This window comes from Poeciliopsis prolifica, unplaced genomic scaffold, assembly GCF_027474105.1.
Source record: "Poeciliopsis prolifica strain line A6 unplaced genomic scaffold, Auburn_PproV2 SCAFFOLD038, whole genome shotgun sequence".
Classification (NCBI taxonomy): Eukaryota; Metazoa; Chordata; class Actinopteri; order Cyprinodontiformes; family Poeciliidae; genus Poeciliopsis; species Poeciliopsis prolifica.
The window spans coordinates 3,178,643-3,197,674 of NW_026562413.1; positions in this window are offsets into that span (position 1 = coordinate 3,178,643).

Below are 19,032 nucleotides of genomic sequence, written 5' to 3' on the forward strand. Positions count from 1 at the left end.
AATAAATATATATATGGCATATACAAAAATTTCAAGAGATTGCATTAAGTTATTAACTTTTTGAAGCAATCCCTCACTCTTTGCAAGCATGGTTCTGTTGATAGAATCCAGAAGAAGAAGCAGTCATCTGATGTGAGAAGATGGGAAGAAGATGCAGGGGAAAAAAACACAGAAGCAGTAAGTCAATGGTACTTGTTTTGTATTCTTTTTTTCCCCAAAGAAGAAAAAAAAAAAAGAGTGAGTCCACATTGTTAGTGGCAGCAACACCTCCATCAGTGCCTTCGTCCAGCAAAGCCAGGAGCCTTGAGCCAGAGGTACTATCTTTGGGCAAGAAAAACAGACAGAGCACATTGCTAATGGCGGCGGAAAAAACTAAAACACATCCTGAGAGCCCTACCATAATATGTGAAATATGGTGGCTGGAGCATCATGCCATGATGATGTTTTTGTAAAAGCTGGGAGCCCGGACAGAGATGATGGTGAGAGGAATGAAAGTACAGAGCAGTGCAGAAAAAAAACCTGTTAGAAGCTGCAGGCAATTTGAGCTTGGGGCAGAAGTTCAACTGTCTGCAGCAATGAAACATACAGTTACGGTGGAATGGTTTGCATTAAAGGATGTTTATGTGTTTGAATGACACAGAATCAAGGCGGATATAATCAAATGGGATTGAGAATTGGTGTGGAGACTGATATTCTTAGCTGCTTTCCATCCAATTTTGCAATGAAAAATAGGCCAAAAGTTCAGTCTGAAAATGAGAAAAGTAACTCAAGAGAAAGTTCTCTAAAGACCAAAATCAATGAACCAGATAATAAATGTCAGTGACCTGTTTGTCCCCTATTCTTGAATTTATTTATGCTTGTTATTTAAATCTGTTGCTGTAAAGTGGTAAAATTTGTTGTTTTTTTATGTATTTTTTGCAAAGCAATTTATAAATCCCTTTCTTACCATAGGATGAAATCTGCAAGTTTACAGTCTCTCTTGAAATCTCCTGCATTTGTTTTAGCTGAAGCTAATAAGGCTTGCAACTTTTTTCTTTTTCACTGTAGAAGCTGATCATAGAAAAGCTAAACGTACCATTTTTTGTCTGACATAAATTATATGTGAGATACTATTTGATTGAACTGAGTTCAACTAACTTTACACTTTGCTGTATTTTCATGAAAAGTGCTTTCTTTTCTGTTCTTGCACTGAGCTGGCCACAATAATCCAATAGAGCACATTGACATTTAGCCACATGCTCCTGAGATAATGCACTATGATGACCACAAAAGTTCAAGTAAACCATTTTGAAGGTAATTATTGTTGCTGTGGGTGACCTAAGGACAGCAGTGTGTGCCAGCCAGTGAGAATAAAGAAAATCTAAACCTCGCTCTGCTCTATGTTCAGTTTACATTTTTAATTACTTTGGAAAAAAGTTGTTTCTGCCATTGTACAAATTGGCTCCTCAAGGACCAACTTGTCTTGTTCTTCTCAGTTTCAACCATGAACCTCAGGACCTTTCTGTCCTGCATTGATTAGTAGCTGCGTTTCTGTTACAAATGTGCCCCAAACTCTGTTTATATTCTAATCTCGAAAAAATGATCAAAATCACCTGTGAATAGGCTAATCCAAGCAATAAATCATTAAAAACCATTACAGAAAACAGTCACATCCGATTATTGGTCATGTCAGCCATCAGAGGAGATGTTGGCGTCCGATTCAAATGGAGTTAAAGGCCCAACCAGGGAGCGGCCATGTTTGTGTCATTTTGAGGAAATTGTAATGGTGGTTTTACCAAAGAGCACATTGACACAACTGGAATGACAACTGTTCTTGAACTGTTTAATGCTGAGAGAGGTCTGGTGGAGCCAGCTGTACAGTATTCAAAAACAACAACCACTGAATGCTGAACCACTGAATGCTGAACCACTGAATGCGTCTTTCTCCAACACACCTGAATCAAATGAGTAGTTAATGTCCAGGGTTCTGCAAAACCTGTTGACAGACGTTTGTAGATATATGTTTGTATATAAATATATATATAGAGAGAAAGAGAATTAGTCCAGCATGAGCCACATTCCATACCAGTAAGTGGCGGTAATGCTACTTGAAGTTTGTTGCCGACCGCCAATAAACACAACAAGAAGAAGAAGAAAATCTGTTGACACGCTGAGGAGGTTATTCAGCTTTTTCATCAAGGTAAGTAGCACTTGAGGACTGGGGCTGAAAATCCTTAGAAGGCTTTTGTAGTACAAGTATGGCAATAAAATCACTTGAACTAATTTTGGTGTAGCAGAGGAACATCTTAAACATGAATTACTCTGGGCAGTGTTTACTTTGGGGAAACACTGCTCTAGGTAACACTGAGCTGCTTCACTGATGTTTCACCTTTTTTGTTGGTATTTAACTCAGAGATGATAATACCAGCTAAATTTGGAATTCAATTGTTGATAATGACACCTAATAAATCTAGGTGTAATCGGATGTTAAGATTAGTCTGTCTTTATTTTTAAGCCTGTATTCAAATCATGAGTATCCCAGTCTGCTTATTAAAACTGCTGTCCTGTAACTTTGGATGCATCTCTTGCCCAGCACTGTTGAATCAAATTCCCCATTCAGCATGTGATCCAGCCCTGCAAAGGCCTGCTAATGAGCCATTAATTTGATACAGAAGAGCTAAAGGAATTTGAAGGATTAACTCACAGAGACTGGAGTTGGGCATCCCTGTTAGAGCAATGACATTAACAGCTGAACTTCAGGTAGTAATCTGTGCTTTTGACTCCATGTTAGTCTATTTTAATAGTTTTTTTTCCCCTGTTGTGTCAAGAAGGTGTTAGCTCATCTTGTTTTAAACTCATTGAATTGGCTGTTAGTCAATCAGTGAGTTCTTGGATTTTTTTGTGTATTTCCTTTTAGGCCTGTCTTCTTTGTCAGGCTCTTTTTTAAAAATGGATTTCCTTTTTATTCTGTGGAGCTTGGTACAATCAGATTAGTAAAATGGAATTAAAACTGTGGTGATTGATCCCATGGAGTTAATTTCATAAGGGAGAGCAAATTTTCATGACAGGGAAACTATTATTTAGAAACTGTATTTAATTCTATCTCTGTAAGATGCAAAAATGTTTGAATTGAAATGTGTGACAAAAGGTGAAATAAGTACAGTACAGATTTATTGGCACATCTTCATGATTGTTTTTTTCCTTTTGAACTTAAAAGAACTCAAATGAAAATTTGCAAGCAGAAATAAGTTACAGTAAATCTCTACGTAAGCAGGGATGGTTGAATATTGTGTAACGCTTAAAAAAACGTGCATAAGGGGTTGAAAGAGTTCCTGGACTGCAAAGCTTTAAAGACAAAGTCAAAATCTGTGCTTTATCTAAATGGCTTTATGTTTGTCTTTTAAATTTCTACTCATTCTTGATGTGATGTGAATTAAAGTGTTGGATGCAATTCAGTTATGAACATATTGCATCGTAAAGCTTGAATATTTTTCAAAAATGCTCAGAAAACTTGACCAGATCCAAAACAGTCATGGAGTAGGACACTAGATTGAGCGCTCCAACTTCATAGTTTTCTTGAGATATTGAGGATGGGGGATATGCATGCTTTTTTTCTCCATTAGTTTCCTTTTTCTGAAATGATCTGAATTTGTGGCCTGTGAAAGTGCTCTCATGTTGTGTTAGGACCCACGTTTGTGGAATTAATTGAGATTCTTCGTCATGCCAGAGCCTGCATAAGGTTTATTTCTATGCTTTTGCCAAACTGGAGCAGTTAGTTGTATTTTACGTGATCTGTGCTACATGTAGGATTAAAAAATGTGTTCTATAGTTAAAAAAAAAAGAAAACTGTTGCAGAAATAAACCCAATTTTGAGTGCTTGCTCTGTTTTGTGAGATGTGGGTTTATTCTGCATTGTATCAGTAGATGGAGCCAGATGACCTATGAAACACTCTGCTGCTGGTATGCACACCATTAATGCTGCCAAATATGTTATGGAACAAAATAAGTGTTAATATTGAAGAAAGGACACGATAAATGGTAATCATATGTGGTTTTAAAGCCAGATTGATCTATTTCTCATTTTTATGAATTGTTAGCATATGGCCTGTTTTCTTTTCTGTGAAGCATTTTGTGATTTTTCTTCCTTCTTTTTTTATCTGGTTGGATGCTATGTCAAGTTCAACTTATTTGTTTTGCTTTGAGTTGAATGAGTCTCTACCCGTTTGGTGGAACATGAAGAACATGGCATTTTATGTCATGGTTTTTGTTATGAAAAAGTTTAGCAAATGTTGCTACTTATGTTGAAACTGATCTGAAACCATTAAACATTTTCTATATCACTATTCAAGATGCACCAACTGCTGAAGTGCAAATGAACCTGAAACTGATGCTTTGATTGTTCCATTCCAGGCAACAATCAAGTGCCGTGTGAGCTAATGTGACTAAAATATCTTTATGTGGGTAACGGGGACAGTTCTTCTGAATGTAGAGGTTTAGTTTAATGTAAGTCAGCCACATATTATCAGTTCTTTCAAGGGACATGGTTATACATTTTCATTTTTAACTTTTTTTTTTTTTTAGATTTGTAGTAATGGAAAGATGTCACTAGATGGAGCCAGCTGACCTTACAATAATTTCAGTTTTTCTTACCGGTTGTGGCTTTATGAATAATTCTTAGATGGCTGAAGCTAAGAAATATGTTGTCAAGGTTAAGGCTTTTGTCCGACTCATTTAAGATCATAAATCTTTGCACAATACCACCAAAATCAAACATTCAATTAGAGAATTTAAAAAGAGAGAAATTGATCAGCAGTTGGCATAAAAACACTTGACAACACTTGAGTTGGAGGCGAAAAAACACTCTTTATTGGTTACCTGTTAAAACATGCTGAATTTGGAGATACAGGCGATTGTTATTATGAGAGCTTGACAAAACGGAGACCGTCATTTCTTTCTTTTATACATTTTTGTAACCCTGTCAAAAAGGAAGAAACTCAACTTTTTTTTTTTTTAAAGAAAAAGTGCGGTTAATAACTAGTATCTGTTGCAGTGAATTAGCTTTTGTTCTTTTTAAATATCACCTTCCTTTCAAACCTTTTGTTAATTCTGTTCTCTGCTGTGATGACAGCGAGGGGACAAAGAGGGAACACGGAGTCTGTTGTCGTTTTAGTCAAAGTGGGACAGGATGAGGCTGTGGGGTCTGTGGGAAAAGATAATGATGTAGAGAAGCTCGCTCTCTGAGAAGTCTGTGTGCAGGGAAAAGGTATCAGGACAGTAGCCGCAACAAAGACAGGCGGAGATTATCATTTCTTCTAACTGTGAAAAATGTAGCATTTTGTTCTGCATGAAGTTGCAGTTGTGCAGGTTGCAGTCGGACACATCTCATTTATCACTAAAGAAAATTAGAAATCAATGGTCTGATCAGTGATTGGGACATCAATCGCTTAATTAAATTGGGTTTTCCACTTTTTGTTAAAAGTATGTATCAAAATTAAAGTACTAAAAGTACTTGTGGTCAATAAAAACATCAACCGATAGTGTGTCTTTTGACAGTTTTTTAGGAGCTTAATTCTAACCAGAATTGTTAAGGATACTTCTATAAAGTCATAGAAGAAAATCTTTTAATTCCCTCATTTTCCCCAGGAAAATTCTTATCGCTATCCAAACCTTTTAATTCTGTCTCTTTTGTGAGTTCTTACAGAAATGGGCAAAAACTTGAACCAGCCAGTCAGAACTCAAAGAAACTGAATATCTGTCAATAATAATAATAATAAAAAAACAGATTGCTGCATTTACATCAAATGCAAGGCTTTATTTCCTTTGTTGTTGTTGCTGTTTTGTTTCCTTTTTTCTTTATTTATTTTTTGTTTACTGTGGGGGGATAAAAGATGTTTTAAAAAAATGCTTTTAAACTGCATTCAAATTGTTGATTTTCTCCTTTAGTATTTGGATTTTTTGTATCTGAGCTTCATTTTGCTCATTTGGCTTTCTGCAGCTCTGCTCCTTTGACAGAAAGCTTCCCCATATTCCTCCAGCCTTTGTGTCTTCAACTGCTTCTCAAATCAATCTGGGATTAGGCTTGATTACACTGATACCCCTCTGGGACACTTTATTTCAATGAATTAGTCGAGTGAATGAACAGAACTGCAACAGAACGGTATTTTGTACCAGCCACATAAATTATGCATCGTCTGTGGATATCAGCTAGCCTTGATCATCTTTTTTATGGTTCCAATTCAGAGTCAGAGAAATTGTTAATTGCCAGGCTTGTCACATGCAATCGTGGTTGTGTTTGATGTACAACAGGATGCGGTCTATATGTTAGTTACTTATTCATGTGGTGATGAAACGAAACCCAGATTTTTATATATATATATATATATATATATATATATATATATATATATATATATATATATGTTTTTTTTTTGATAGTTTCTGTTGTAAAATGTAAACAAATAGGCTACTATGAAATAAGCACCTGTGCAGCTTTTAGTTCTATTTTCTTACTGTTTTAACTTGTTTAACAACAAATCATGGGGTCTTAAACATGACCTCTAAAACAAATGCTAAATTTTCTTTGGTGCTGAACATTAATAAAGCTAGGCAAAGAGTGAAACATTTTTTTTAATCATTTCTGTATCAGAAACTATCCAATTCGGCACATCATAATGTACCGACTCGTGTGATTGTTAATGACAAAAATTAAAAGGGGGCTAAAATAAAAATGTACTTTTTGGATGTTTCTGCAGTTTCCATTTAGATCTTTACTGCTTACACAATTCAAGTAAGAAGTACCTTGCATGAAACCGCCCAGCTCTGTTTTACTTGCGTTTGTGATCCATCTCAAGGACCTCCAGATTAAGTCAGAATCAGCTGTCACTGCCTGGTTAATTAGCAACCCAAGTCCACTGGCTGCTTGAGAAGATAAATATTTTGTTGATGACTTAAGATTCAGGAACTGCTTCTGTATCCTTGATGCTTGTGTGGGAGGCTTCACTGCTTCTGCTTCCAAGTCCGACGAGAGGTCAAAGATGTTGCGCATCTGTTAGCAGCCATTTTTAATTTAGTGTAAATGAGCTGCCGGGCGGGACGTGGGCAACAGACACTTTTTTTTTTGACTCTCTTTGGATTTGTTTACATCTGGGAGAAGTGCATTTCTGCCGATGGCAGAAGTGGTACTGGAAGGAGATGTAGGAGCTTAATTAATTAATTAGTTAATTAATTTTTTTAACCTCAAGTTATCTGTCAGAAAGACTAGTGACAACCAGTTGGCTTGGAAAGCTTTTGGCCCTTAACACTATTATGAAATATTTATATTTAATCTAGTCATACTGGTTATTTTTGTCCACTTTATTAAAAAATATATGATCAATAACACTTTATGACCAGAAACAGAAGTCTGCAAGGGAACACACAATTTTACAACATAAAAATGTGTGCATGTATTTAACAACCACTTGCCCAAAGACGCTTCTCTGCAACCAATGAATTGGATTATGAGCAGCATAAATGGTCAAGTCAAATCTCTGTAAACAATGAGTTATAGTCAAGAGGCTTGATAATGTATTTAGTCAGACATGCTGAGAGCCTTGAAGTGCTGTGACTAAATGTAAAATATTACTGAGTAAGAGGCTTTCACAATAATATAATCCTGATCTGCTTTGCTTCTCAGATAAGACAGCAAAATGTATCTGCAACTCGCTGTTTAGATGAGACACAGTATTGTTCAGCGACTATGTGTTGCTGATATTTAGCCTTTCCACAAAGATGGCTGGATAGATGAGTCTTAAACGCATTCTCGGTCACAGCTGCTTACTTCTCATCAGCACAAGTAAAGATAATTGCTCAGTCAGGGTTGCGGTGGCCAATTGATTAGCATGCCATGCTCAGCCGTGTCCTACAGCAGGAGGCTACAATGTTAGATTAAACGCTGGCCAGATCCTCATCAGGAGAAAAAAAAAGAAAATCAATGGTGGTTGTTAAGGGTGAGTAGTGTCCAACGACAAAGGTGGTGGTGGTGGAGGGGGATTGGAGGATTGTAGAGTCACTTTACACAGTGTGTCCTGGGCTGTTTGCACTGTGGCGCCTGGGTGTATTGAACTGGATAGGAAGCCTGAGCATAGATTAGTGGAGGAATGGTCACTGTAAGTCTCCAATTTGGACTTTCTTTAGCAAAAAATACATCACGGTCAAGCTCAGACAGGTTTTACACAAGCATTCATTCATTTAAACTTCAGTTATAGGGCTAACTTGTGTAGCGTGTATTTGATATTTTTTTTGCTGTCCTTTTTAAAGTAATGACTCTAGAAGCTGCAGAACAACCACTGTTTCCAAAACACCCACAAACCTGATAGTGAAGTAGGATCCAGTCACTGTGGGTTGTGTCTGATGCCACCAAGTATTGCTGAATGAGAGATGATGTCAATAAGAAACTTGATGGTGACCTCCTGCAAAGCTTACTTTAACATTCTGAGTAAATAGAAACCTTGACCTGCCAAATCTAACACGTGTATATATTGGTAGAAAAAAGGCACGTAATAATGATACTCGGCTAAAATCTGTTCCAATTACCTCAAAAGTGCTGGATTGTGGCCATTATTGGCCCCAGTGAAAGTTAATGCCAGATGACTCCTCCCAGACCACACTGAGCTGAATGACATTTATGGTCTGGCAGCTCCCACTGTTGCAGTGTTTTGAACACATAAGTCATTTGCACTTGCTGCAGCGGGGCTGCCTGTCGTAATGTTGTGTCATTTCAGCAGTTAGACACAACTGGTAAGTACTAATTAACTGGTGCAACCTAAACAAAAGTTAAAGGCCAAATACTTACAAAAAGAGTTTAGGTTAACATTTTCCAGGGTATTTTTTTTGCTGGATATATTTCTTTGTCCTGACCTGAGATTTTTGCAGGCATCTCCACTTGTAAAATAACATTGTGGTGGAACTGGAAATATTTCTGGTCACAAAGACCATAGGCAGTGATGGAGTGGAAAGATTGAGACCAATCACTCTTACAAAGCTGTAGTACTCAACATTTAGAACTAAACAGCCAAAAGCAGTTTGAAATCAGCTTAAAGGGTTGACATTATGTTCTTTCTAGGCACGTAGTGATATTTTATAGCACAACCAAGTAACTAGTACCTTCAATTGTTCCGAAATCCTATATATATTAAACATGAATTGAAAATGTACATTGTTGTAATATGATGCCTTTAAATTGGCCTCTGTCTCTTTAAGATATTCTTGCTCTTCCCGACGCTGCACAATAACCAGGTCACCCAAGGTTTCCCCCAGAAAACTTGCAAAGCCTGGAGGTTGAGTGCTAGGGCAGTCATTCATCCAGCAGTGATTGGGAGATTAATACCTGAACACTAACTAAAAAATCTTAAAAAATGCAAACATGTTAAAAAGACTTAAATAAATGAGTAATTCTTAGCCTGGTGGGGGTACGAGCAAAGCCTGGTGGCCTGCCAGGCTTATAATACACTGGAGGAAACCCTGAGAATTCACAACAATGCTTCTCATATCATTAACTGTTCTTAGGAGAGTTGGACTGAGAAGTAGTTTGTATGAAAAGCTCAGCAGATGCATAGGTCCACCAGGAGTTTGCTAATTGCTGTTCCTGGCTTGGTGGAGCTGAGTGGGGAGGCTGCAGCTCTAAAGAGGAGCTTTGTGGAAATAGGTGACGCTTTGTGAGAGTAAGTGTTTAGGTAACTCTAAATATCTGCCATGAGAGATTTAAGTATTTCCTGAAAAATGCATGAAAGAATCAAAGCAACTCTCCAGGTATGTTTTTAATGATGAAATAACATTACAATGTGATTATTCAGCTAAGGAAAAGTCAATTTTGCATAACATTCCTCTGTCTCCCTTTAAGATTTTCAATATCACTGTATTTTTTTTGTTTTGTTTTTTGTTTGGTTGGTTGGTTGGTTTTCAGAAAAATAGTATCCAACTCAGGTGCCAAATAAACTTTGCATCATAACTTCACTTTGTTGCAATCTCTGAATAAGCTGAAATTTTTTTACTTATTTTCAATTACTGAAACCACAGCAGTGTTAACTGTCAAGATAAATACACTAGATATGTCCTGCAAATAATAATAATACAGGGCATAATTTATAAAAAGGCCAAGAAATTTATATTTTTTTGAATTCTAGTTAAATTTTATTCATTTTGGTTGATGCTTTGATACTGGAAATCTGAACAAAACATTCAAATTAACCGAAATTCCTAATTAAAAACTGTTAATTGCCCTCCTGTTTCTGCTTATTAAGGTCTCACCGGAGGGTTTAAACCAGAGTCGACCACGACTCAGTAGAATCTGCTTGTTAACAACTGATTTATGGGCCGGGTCTTATTCCTCCAGTATTTCATTGATTTGTGGTAAATGCCTGACCTTGTGTTAATGTGTGAATGTAACAGCAGAAGTTGGGAGGATGGGAAAACCAGATCGTTTTTGCATGTAAATACAAAGAGAATCCTGCATTGCTTTAGTTTTATGTGAATGAATCGTTGCATTCACACAAAACTAAAGTTTTCCTATGTGTCAGGGTGTCTTGCAGTTTGCTTCTTCAAATTTTAGTCCCAGAGTTTTTGTTTTCTTTGTGTGTGCATATGGATATGAAAAAAAAAGAAAAGAAATATCCTTCCCATCGTTGCTGCTATCTCGGCATAAACTGAACGACAGGCGGAGAGGGACCTGCTGGGGTGTGCGATTGCTTGTAGAGGAGCGCCCAAGTGCTTGTCTTCTGGATTTGTTTGACTCGGGTAATTGAAAGTGTTTTAAACTATTATAGCAACTGGAGGGCTTGTTTAACTGTCGAGCTGCCAGTCAAGCGGGTGGGCCAAAAGCCTGGGCCCGTCAAGGCCTGTCAGTCAATGGAAACGAGAAGTGTCGGCTTAATGGATTTCTCCACACTGCTCAGTCGACGAGTCCAGCAGAGCCAGAAAAGAGGGGGAGGGATGAAGGAAAAAAAAATAAAAATCAATGCATTGTCATCTTTGAGTGTGTGAGCTATCAAAAGACCAGGTGGATTGGAATTGTGTTTGCCTTGTGTCAGTGTTGTGGTGTAACATTTGGAGTGAGTGGGAGGAGTTGGGTTGAGGGCATCTATGTGTGAATGCCGTGTCTGTATCACGACGATGTGCAGAAGTTGCAGCTTTTTGATGGACAGATGTTTTCTGCTTGCCTCTGGGGGCTTTTGTTGTGATCTGAAGTGTAAGAGGGGTCACAGCTCCCTCAAAACAAACTGTGTTTATATTCCATAGCATCTCCTTGGGTGGAAAAGCTTTTCTTTACGTCTCCTTTCTATTGAAACTTTTTTTAATTTTTTTTTTTTTTTTTTTAATCACGGACCTCACATGATTATTTATGTTGCACAGTTGATTACTGTTTTTATTTTAGCAATTTTTCTTATCACTCCACAATGCATTGCTACTTTTAAAGATGCATGGAATACAGAAGTAAACAGTTGCCTATATTTATGAAACCGATGATTCATAAATATAAATGTCATTGATTAAGGAAGATGTTGAAGCAATTCTTCACTTCTCTTGTGGACACTTAAAGTTTGAGAGTTTTCTAATTGAGTCAGATATTTTCCAACATTTGGATGTTTGTAGAGCATTTTAATTAGAATTTATTAACCTTGTTTTTCACTAAGAAAAATTAATTCCTTGTTAGGCATTTGAATTAAATTATTATTGCCCAAGTAGAAAGGTTTAGCCAATATGTGCACCTAAACTATCTGAAATAATTTCTGTCAAAAATAAAGAATGAAATAGAATGGGCTGCAATTATAATACAATAATGCACTGATCATAGATTTTTCCCCAATTTCTGACTGATTTTATTTTATTTTATTTTGAAATCCACTTCAATGAGGCTTATTTGAATTTTTCTTTAGGAACTGTCTAGAATGTACTACAATGGAGAGCTGTTCAGGGTGATGTATTTTCCACCAGGTGCTGGAACATGCAACAAACACTACCACAAGGTGGCGGTTATGCACCAAAGTCATCACCGCAAGGTGGGGGATTTTGGTTTTTGGAGCTGAACGTTTAATGAAGACACCTGAGCCTGGATTGTTACAGATAAGTTTTTCTTTTATAGCTATTTCCCAGTGTCTTAATTGAACATGATTGACTGTTTTTACTGGATGATAATTTCAAAGGCACATCAAAGCTTCTTTGCAGATTTCCAAGAGTTCATTTAAACTGGTTGGTCTGATGGAATGGATTTCCAAGCATGTCATGTGAAGTTTGAGCTTAGGACTTTTGGAGTACCATTTTAGAAGCTTAAGGTTGTCTGACTGAGAAAGCATCAATTAAAAAGTACACTTTTCAGCTTAACAGTTGTGTGCAAACTAGTAATGTAGACAAGGGTCAATATAAATATAACAAATTATTCAGATTGGCACTTTTTCTCATGTTTAGCACTTGTGTATTTTGGCTTAATTTTGTTGTTGAACAAATATCTACTTACCCTGTACGTTTGAGCTATTTCTATATAACTAAATCAGATTTATTATTTCTGAGAGCCTATGTCTTATTATTTCTATAAAGATTTATTTAAGACAGACTAGTTTTTTATTGAAAAAATAATACATGTTTTATATAAAGCATTATTGCTCATAAGAGAACTATTATGAAAAGGAACTACTTATAAAAAAAAAATCCACAAATTTTTTACAGAGTAATTCTCTCTCCTCTGAACTGGTGCATGTAATAAATAAAATGTTTGTGGACAGAAGGACATGTTCTCTTCTGTTAACAGTATTACTAGTGGGAACAACACCACAGACATTTTCACACACACACACACACCTCAGGTATTTTTATTCCACTGCGGTCTTGGTCACAGCTAAAGGCTGTTGGGGCACCTATACCAGAGCGCCGTCTCAGTACTGTACCACCTCGCGTGATTAATGACCAGCAGATTCGACTCCAGCGCCATCATTTTTAAACGCCCCGTCTTTTATCTCCTCCAGATGATCATGTTAACCCACCGCCAAAGACTAACACAAGGCAGAGGGGAGATGTCTGCTCTGAGCTAAACCAGACTCCCCTCTGAAAGGCATCAAATCATTTCACCAAGTCGAGAGCGAGAAAAGCGGTAATTACTCATAATTGGGGGGCTTCAGAATTTTCTCACTCGTCCTTCTTTTGCTAAATTAGATGATTTCCTTTCTTTTCTTCTGGAGGGATGATGGATACCTCAAAACCTCAAGGAGAGGTGCAGAACAAAATTGAAAACAGTTTTTGTGGCATTTAAGTAGTATTTTTAGTTTTCTCCTTCATGTGCAATAAGCCCACAAAGGTCTGATTTGCTTAAACGTTAAATATTGATGTGCTGTAATTTTTTTCTGTAGATTGCACACATGTTTAGTCTTAAAATTCTGTCTGCATCTGTTAAGTATATCGGCACGACCTAATGTAAAAGTATTGCTTAAATAATTGAATTCTACTAAATAACCTAAAATACATTTTCATTTTAAAAGAAAAAAGAAAATAAGAGCATCTTCACTAATTGATGAACCACATCGCATCCTGCATGTTCTGGTGGTTGTGAGCTTTTAATTATAATAAGTCAAACACCTCATACCACACACAGATGGTCTGAAATTTGCAATGCATAAAATGTACATAAACATTTGTTATTACTGTGGCCACTGCTGTGTTTTTTAAAACATGCATAAACAATCAAATGATTTAATATCACTCTGAGAGGGACAACTGCTGTGTTGCTCATCTTCCTGTTTAGACAAAAATGAAGGAAAGAAAAATAAAATCAAGGAGGGAAGACAGAAATATGTTTGACACAGCGCTGGAGGAGTGTTTCCTCCTGTCTGAATGAATCAAGTATCTCAGCAGTATTTAAATTGTGCTGTAGTATGGAGTTGTTGGTACATGTGTGTGTCCACATGTTTCACACACACACACTGTGAGGACTTGTGAACAACTGACCTTGTAATGTTTTCAAATTGTGGAGCTGAATGTAGGCAGACGGTGTTTTGCACTGGTGTGAAACTAATGGCAAAGAACATGGAGGTTCTGAACTGAGTAATCCAATTTGACCTTGTCTACGAGTCGGCGGTCCGGTGAATAGCATTCGTCTGAGCACTGGCAGAACTTGTGACCCAGTTTTAGGGTCTGGGTTCATCAGTTTAAAAACATAGCATGAAGACATTCACCCCAATTTTATTTTTCTCAATATTATTTTTAATGCTCGTCATTTTACAGTTTAAATCCTATATAAGAATTTTCTTTTCTTTTTCCACTAACCAATGTGAGAGGAAAATCCTTGCAAGCCATAAGTTGTTTCCAACAAACTTGTCATGACACACCAGACCCAATCTGGTCCAGGCTGAATAGACCACAGTATATAAGTAGCATAAATGCATAAAAAACATTAAGGGAAAAAAAAAACTAAACAGGAGTTTTTGTTAAATGGTAAAGTAAACTGAAAAAAGTATACAGCTCTGAAAAAATGGAGATGACTGCACTGAACCCCATTGGTTGTTCCACCTAATATTGATCTCTCAACTCTTCTTGAGTTAAAACATTAGTTTTGCTGTTTCTGAATGAATATCAACTTGTTTTCTTTGCATTATTTGAGGTCTGAAAGCGCTGCATCTGTTTAGTTATTTTGACCATTTCTCATTTTCTGCAAATAAATATTACATTTCTGCTTAGAATTTCAAAGACATATTGTCAGTACTTCATAGAATAAAATATCAATGTTCATTTTATCTATGAAGAGTAAAATCAGATAAACGGACAATAACCTTTTGGCTGCTTTTACAAAAATTGGTCGTTTATTGAACCTTGCTTCCAACAAGAAAGTAATTCTGTGTTATTAATTTCTTCTGCTGCTGACGATGTCTTACTGCAGTCTGGCGTCAGCTCAGGCATCCTGCTTGTCCTGACAGTTTGTAGAAATGATCCTGTTAAAATTGCAAACCCACCACTGCAATTTCTGGGTTAGTCAAATTTACCCACAATGTCCTACGTATACCCACACCTCTGTTTTCATTGTAACATACTCTCTATATGTCTGGTCCTGTGTTTTGTGACCGTGAGGAGGAGGGTAAGAAGGTCTGTGCACAGACAAATGCAGGAGGAATAACACTGGGTGAGGTGTTATTATTACAGGACTGATTTAGGTATATTATGGAGAAGCTCTGCGGGGACTTCAACGCTAACAGACCTAACAAAAATACTCCCAGCTTATGTCACTGGCATGAATATAACATGCGGGAATATGAAAGACACAGATATAATTTAGGAGTTTTGGAGGACTATAGATTTGTACACTGAGAAAGGAGGGGTGTGAGGTTGTGTGACCACGACTAAATCATTTGTGACAGAGCCCAAACTCGGCCGAGGTGTGTTTCTTGACACAGTGTGATGGGGCACGCCCCAATGCATTACTGTCCGCCAGGGCTTTGTGTGTGCAGACGCCCATATGTGTCTGCGCGTGCAGGCGAGCATGCGTGTTTTCATATGCATCTGGGCCCTCTTTACTGCAATGTTGTGAGCAGCCAATCATTTCTTCCAGTCTAATTAGCACACATGTAAATTCAAGGGAACTGTGGAGCACATTGGGGACGAGCAACTGCAACGTGGCAACTGTTCTTGATGTCAAGGGGTGACTGTGTGTATGTGTGTGGTTCATTAAGTATCCATATGGTGATATGAGTGTTTGAGTACTGCTGACCAAGAATGGCCATTCCTCTTTGCACGAGTAAGACTTCCTGCTGTGGATAGCCATTTGATCATCATCAATTTTTTTAGGCTACATATTTAAATACAGACTTCAATTCGTCCCTTTTTACTCTCACTACTCTAGATTGCACAATTGCCCCCCTTTAGAGATTCACTCACCGGGATGAGGTGGGTGCACATCACACCTGATGCAACGAGACGTTGTTTCCTTGCTGGCTGCCGGCAAGAGAGAGTAAAGATAGGATTGGAGAGAGGCTGCTGGATCAGAGGTTATAACGACAGGAAGAATAAACACATGAATAAATAACAGCAAAAGGCAAACCGAGCATAGCCATCATTCCGATTTGGCCGAGCCTTGTCGCCCTGCTCACTCGGTCACTCACAGCTGGGAAATTCATGGTAACTTGGTTTAGTTTAGGAGAGGATGGCAAAAAGTCTCAACGTTGGGCACACCTTGATGTCAGTAGTTGCCAACTTTATGTGGCAGATGTCAGCATTCTGATCGTTTTTTCTCCCCTTTACCCATTTGCATGCTTTTGTGCATGGTTCATCATGTTCAGTTTGAGTTAAAATAAAAAAAAAGACTACTACTCCCTACTACTAATTTTGAATTGGTCTTCATGTTGTTTTGTTTTGAATTTTTTTATCTTGTCTAGTATTAAGTTGAATGCCAAAGATGCATCCTTTTTTGTCTTTTACCAAATACAATCAAGATACCAATTGCTAATTGGGTTTTGAAGAATCCCTAGTTCATTTTTGTTTGTTCAGTAAATCTGTTTTAGTTTCAACCAGAGATAATCAAATGGACACAACAGGAAGTTTTGAAGCAGAACGTTGGCGTCATTACCAGTGGTGTTCCCGTCTGTATTTTCCATTAAAAATCCCAAAACAAATTCTGCTAAGTACACAATAGAGGCTTCTTCAATGTTTTTGTAACTTGTATGATACTTGCCAGTCTAATGTGCAATCTTTATTAGCTGGGCCTGTTAATTATATGGTAGCACTGATTTTTACCTAGTTGTGTAATCAACAGTATGTCAAGAGCAAGCGGCGAGAGTAGCCATTAGCCACCATTAGCTTCTCCCACTTCCTCAACACTGCAGTCAGTCTCACACAGTCAATAACATACCTTCACTAATATTCGGAGCAGAGGAAGCTCATTCCTCTGCTCTGAGGAAGGAGCAGAAGATGAGCTTTATTCCACATCGCAAATAAACTATTCATCGAGGTGGGGGACGAACGAGATGGGGTGGGGGCGTTGTGCTTTATGCTCAAAGTGACGAAGTTGTACCAAGCCTTACCACTGCAACCAATGGGAATATTCAACTGTCTTAAGAACCATTTGACCAAAAAGGCCAGTAGTGAGATGGTTTTAGGCAAAATAATGCCAGACTAAAAGAATTGAACAAAAATGTCAAAATTTGCACAGAAGCACACAAATAAAACCCTAAACAACTTATTTAGACAGTTTGTCAGCAAAAACATCTACATTCATGGAATCCATAAAAAAAGACTACATTGTAGCATGTTATAATATTAGGCCTAAGGTAAACATTTTATATTTTTGTTTCCAACAATTTCATCCACATGTTGTGCAGCTTTTCTGTGTGATGTATAATTTTTGGGCATGTGTGTACCAGGGATTGCAGAAAGAAATTAGCTCTGAACCATATATTTTTTTGAGATAATTCAACAAAATAAATAAATCTTTGTTTGTCTTTTAACTTAAAAAAAGGTAGGCCATCGTGATTACAAAATAAATGTAAGCTTAACTTTGAAAAATATTGTTGAGGTTTTTATCACTTTCATTACATCCAGATCTTTCACTACTGAAAAGTTTTCTTTCCATCAGTTAACCTTGAAACTTCACTTTTTTCCCTTTGGTCAGCAGAAAAAAAAAAAGAGGATTAGCACAGATGAGATGGAAATGAGAGGTGCTTTGCAATGCCTGTGAACAGTCTCTCGCTTTCAAGATTTATGCCTCTGTCATACGGAAGAACCAGAGAGGCAGTCAAACAGAACCAAGCGATGGCCGAGATTTAACGTCGTATTCAAATTCTCTACCGATTATACTTTTTCTTTAAAAAAATTACCAAATATGAGTGTTTTCAGACAATGTTCACTCATAAGTCTGAAGGAAGATTATTTTTTTTCTCTCTCTCTTTTAAACCAGAATCTATCACAGCTGAGGCTCTCGTATGCAACTCCCCAAGGAGAGTTACGGGGATCTATTTCTCCGGGCCCAACTTTGAGCACAAGCAGACATAGATGCACATCTTATGTATGTGTGCATTTGTGTGTCAGCATGTCTGACTCAAAAGCGACCCTTTGAAGTGAAGTAACGATGAGGGGAAGTTAATTACGTCCCATTATGCAGACTGGGCGCAACCAAGCACCAGTTAAGGCCATGTTTTTCCCTTTAATTAACTAGAAAGCCAAGCGCTCGCCTGTCAGGGAGCTGCTAAAAGAGCATTTCAGAGGAGGAAACCCTTGGGGCGCTGATGAGAGGCCGCTAGGACTGGCCACATGTTAATGGCGAGGTGTTAGCATCTTAGACCGCGTTATCACTCGCCACTCTCTGTAGTCTCGCGGAAATGTACAAAGGGAAATCTTGGGGATATTCTCCAGGGAAAAAACTAGCAAAGCTCCTTCACTTTGAGAGTTTATGCTGCAGCACTACAAAGTGTGCAGGACCGGTGGAAGTTAAGGAACTTTTTAACAGATTTTTTATTAAGCCTCAGAAGCCTCGGAGTGGTAACTTCTTAATTAGGAAGTCCCTTGGATTGCTCATGGATACATGGTGACTCCAGAGAAGTTTAGAACCTTGATTATCATTTTGAGCCACAGATTATCTTTTCAAGTGAGAAACGTGGGTTTAAAATTGCTCCATCTGAGAGGCAGATAAAAACATTTAAAGTAAACAAGTTTCAGTCATCAGTTCATTTACCCGTAGAATATGAGATTCACTTGCTTTTGCAAGTTAATGTTTTCTTAATTCTGTCCTTTTTTCAAAAAGTTAACATGAAAGTACTCAATCAGAAACTTCTTCCAAACTTTGTCAGAAAACTTTTACATATAAACCTGAAAGAAAAATATATATCTATTTATATTATTTAAATGTTTTTCAAAAATATTGACTCACCAGAAGGTGTGTCTCTGAAAGATGATGAATCCAGAAAGAGTTTGCCTGTTCTTTCCCTTATTTAATTATTACAAATTTGATCTGTTTAGTAATAATATAAACAAAACAAAAACAAAGCAGTTTAATTTTATTTTATTTTATTTTATTTTTGGGTGGGAGGCTAATTTAAAATTAATTTG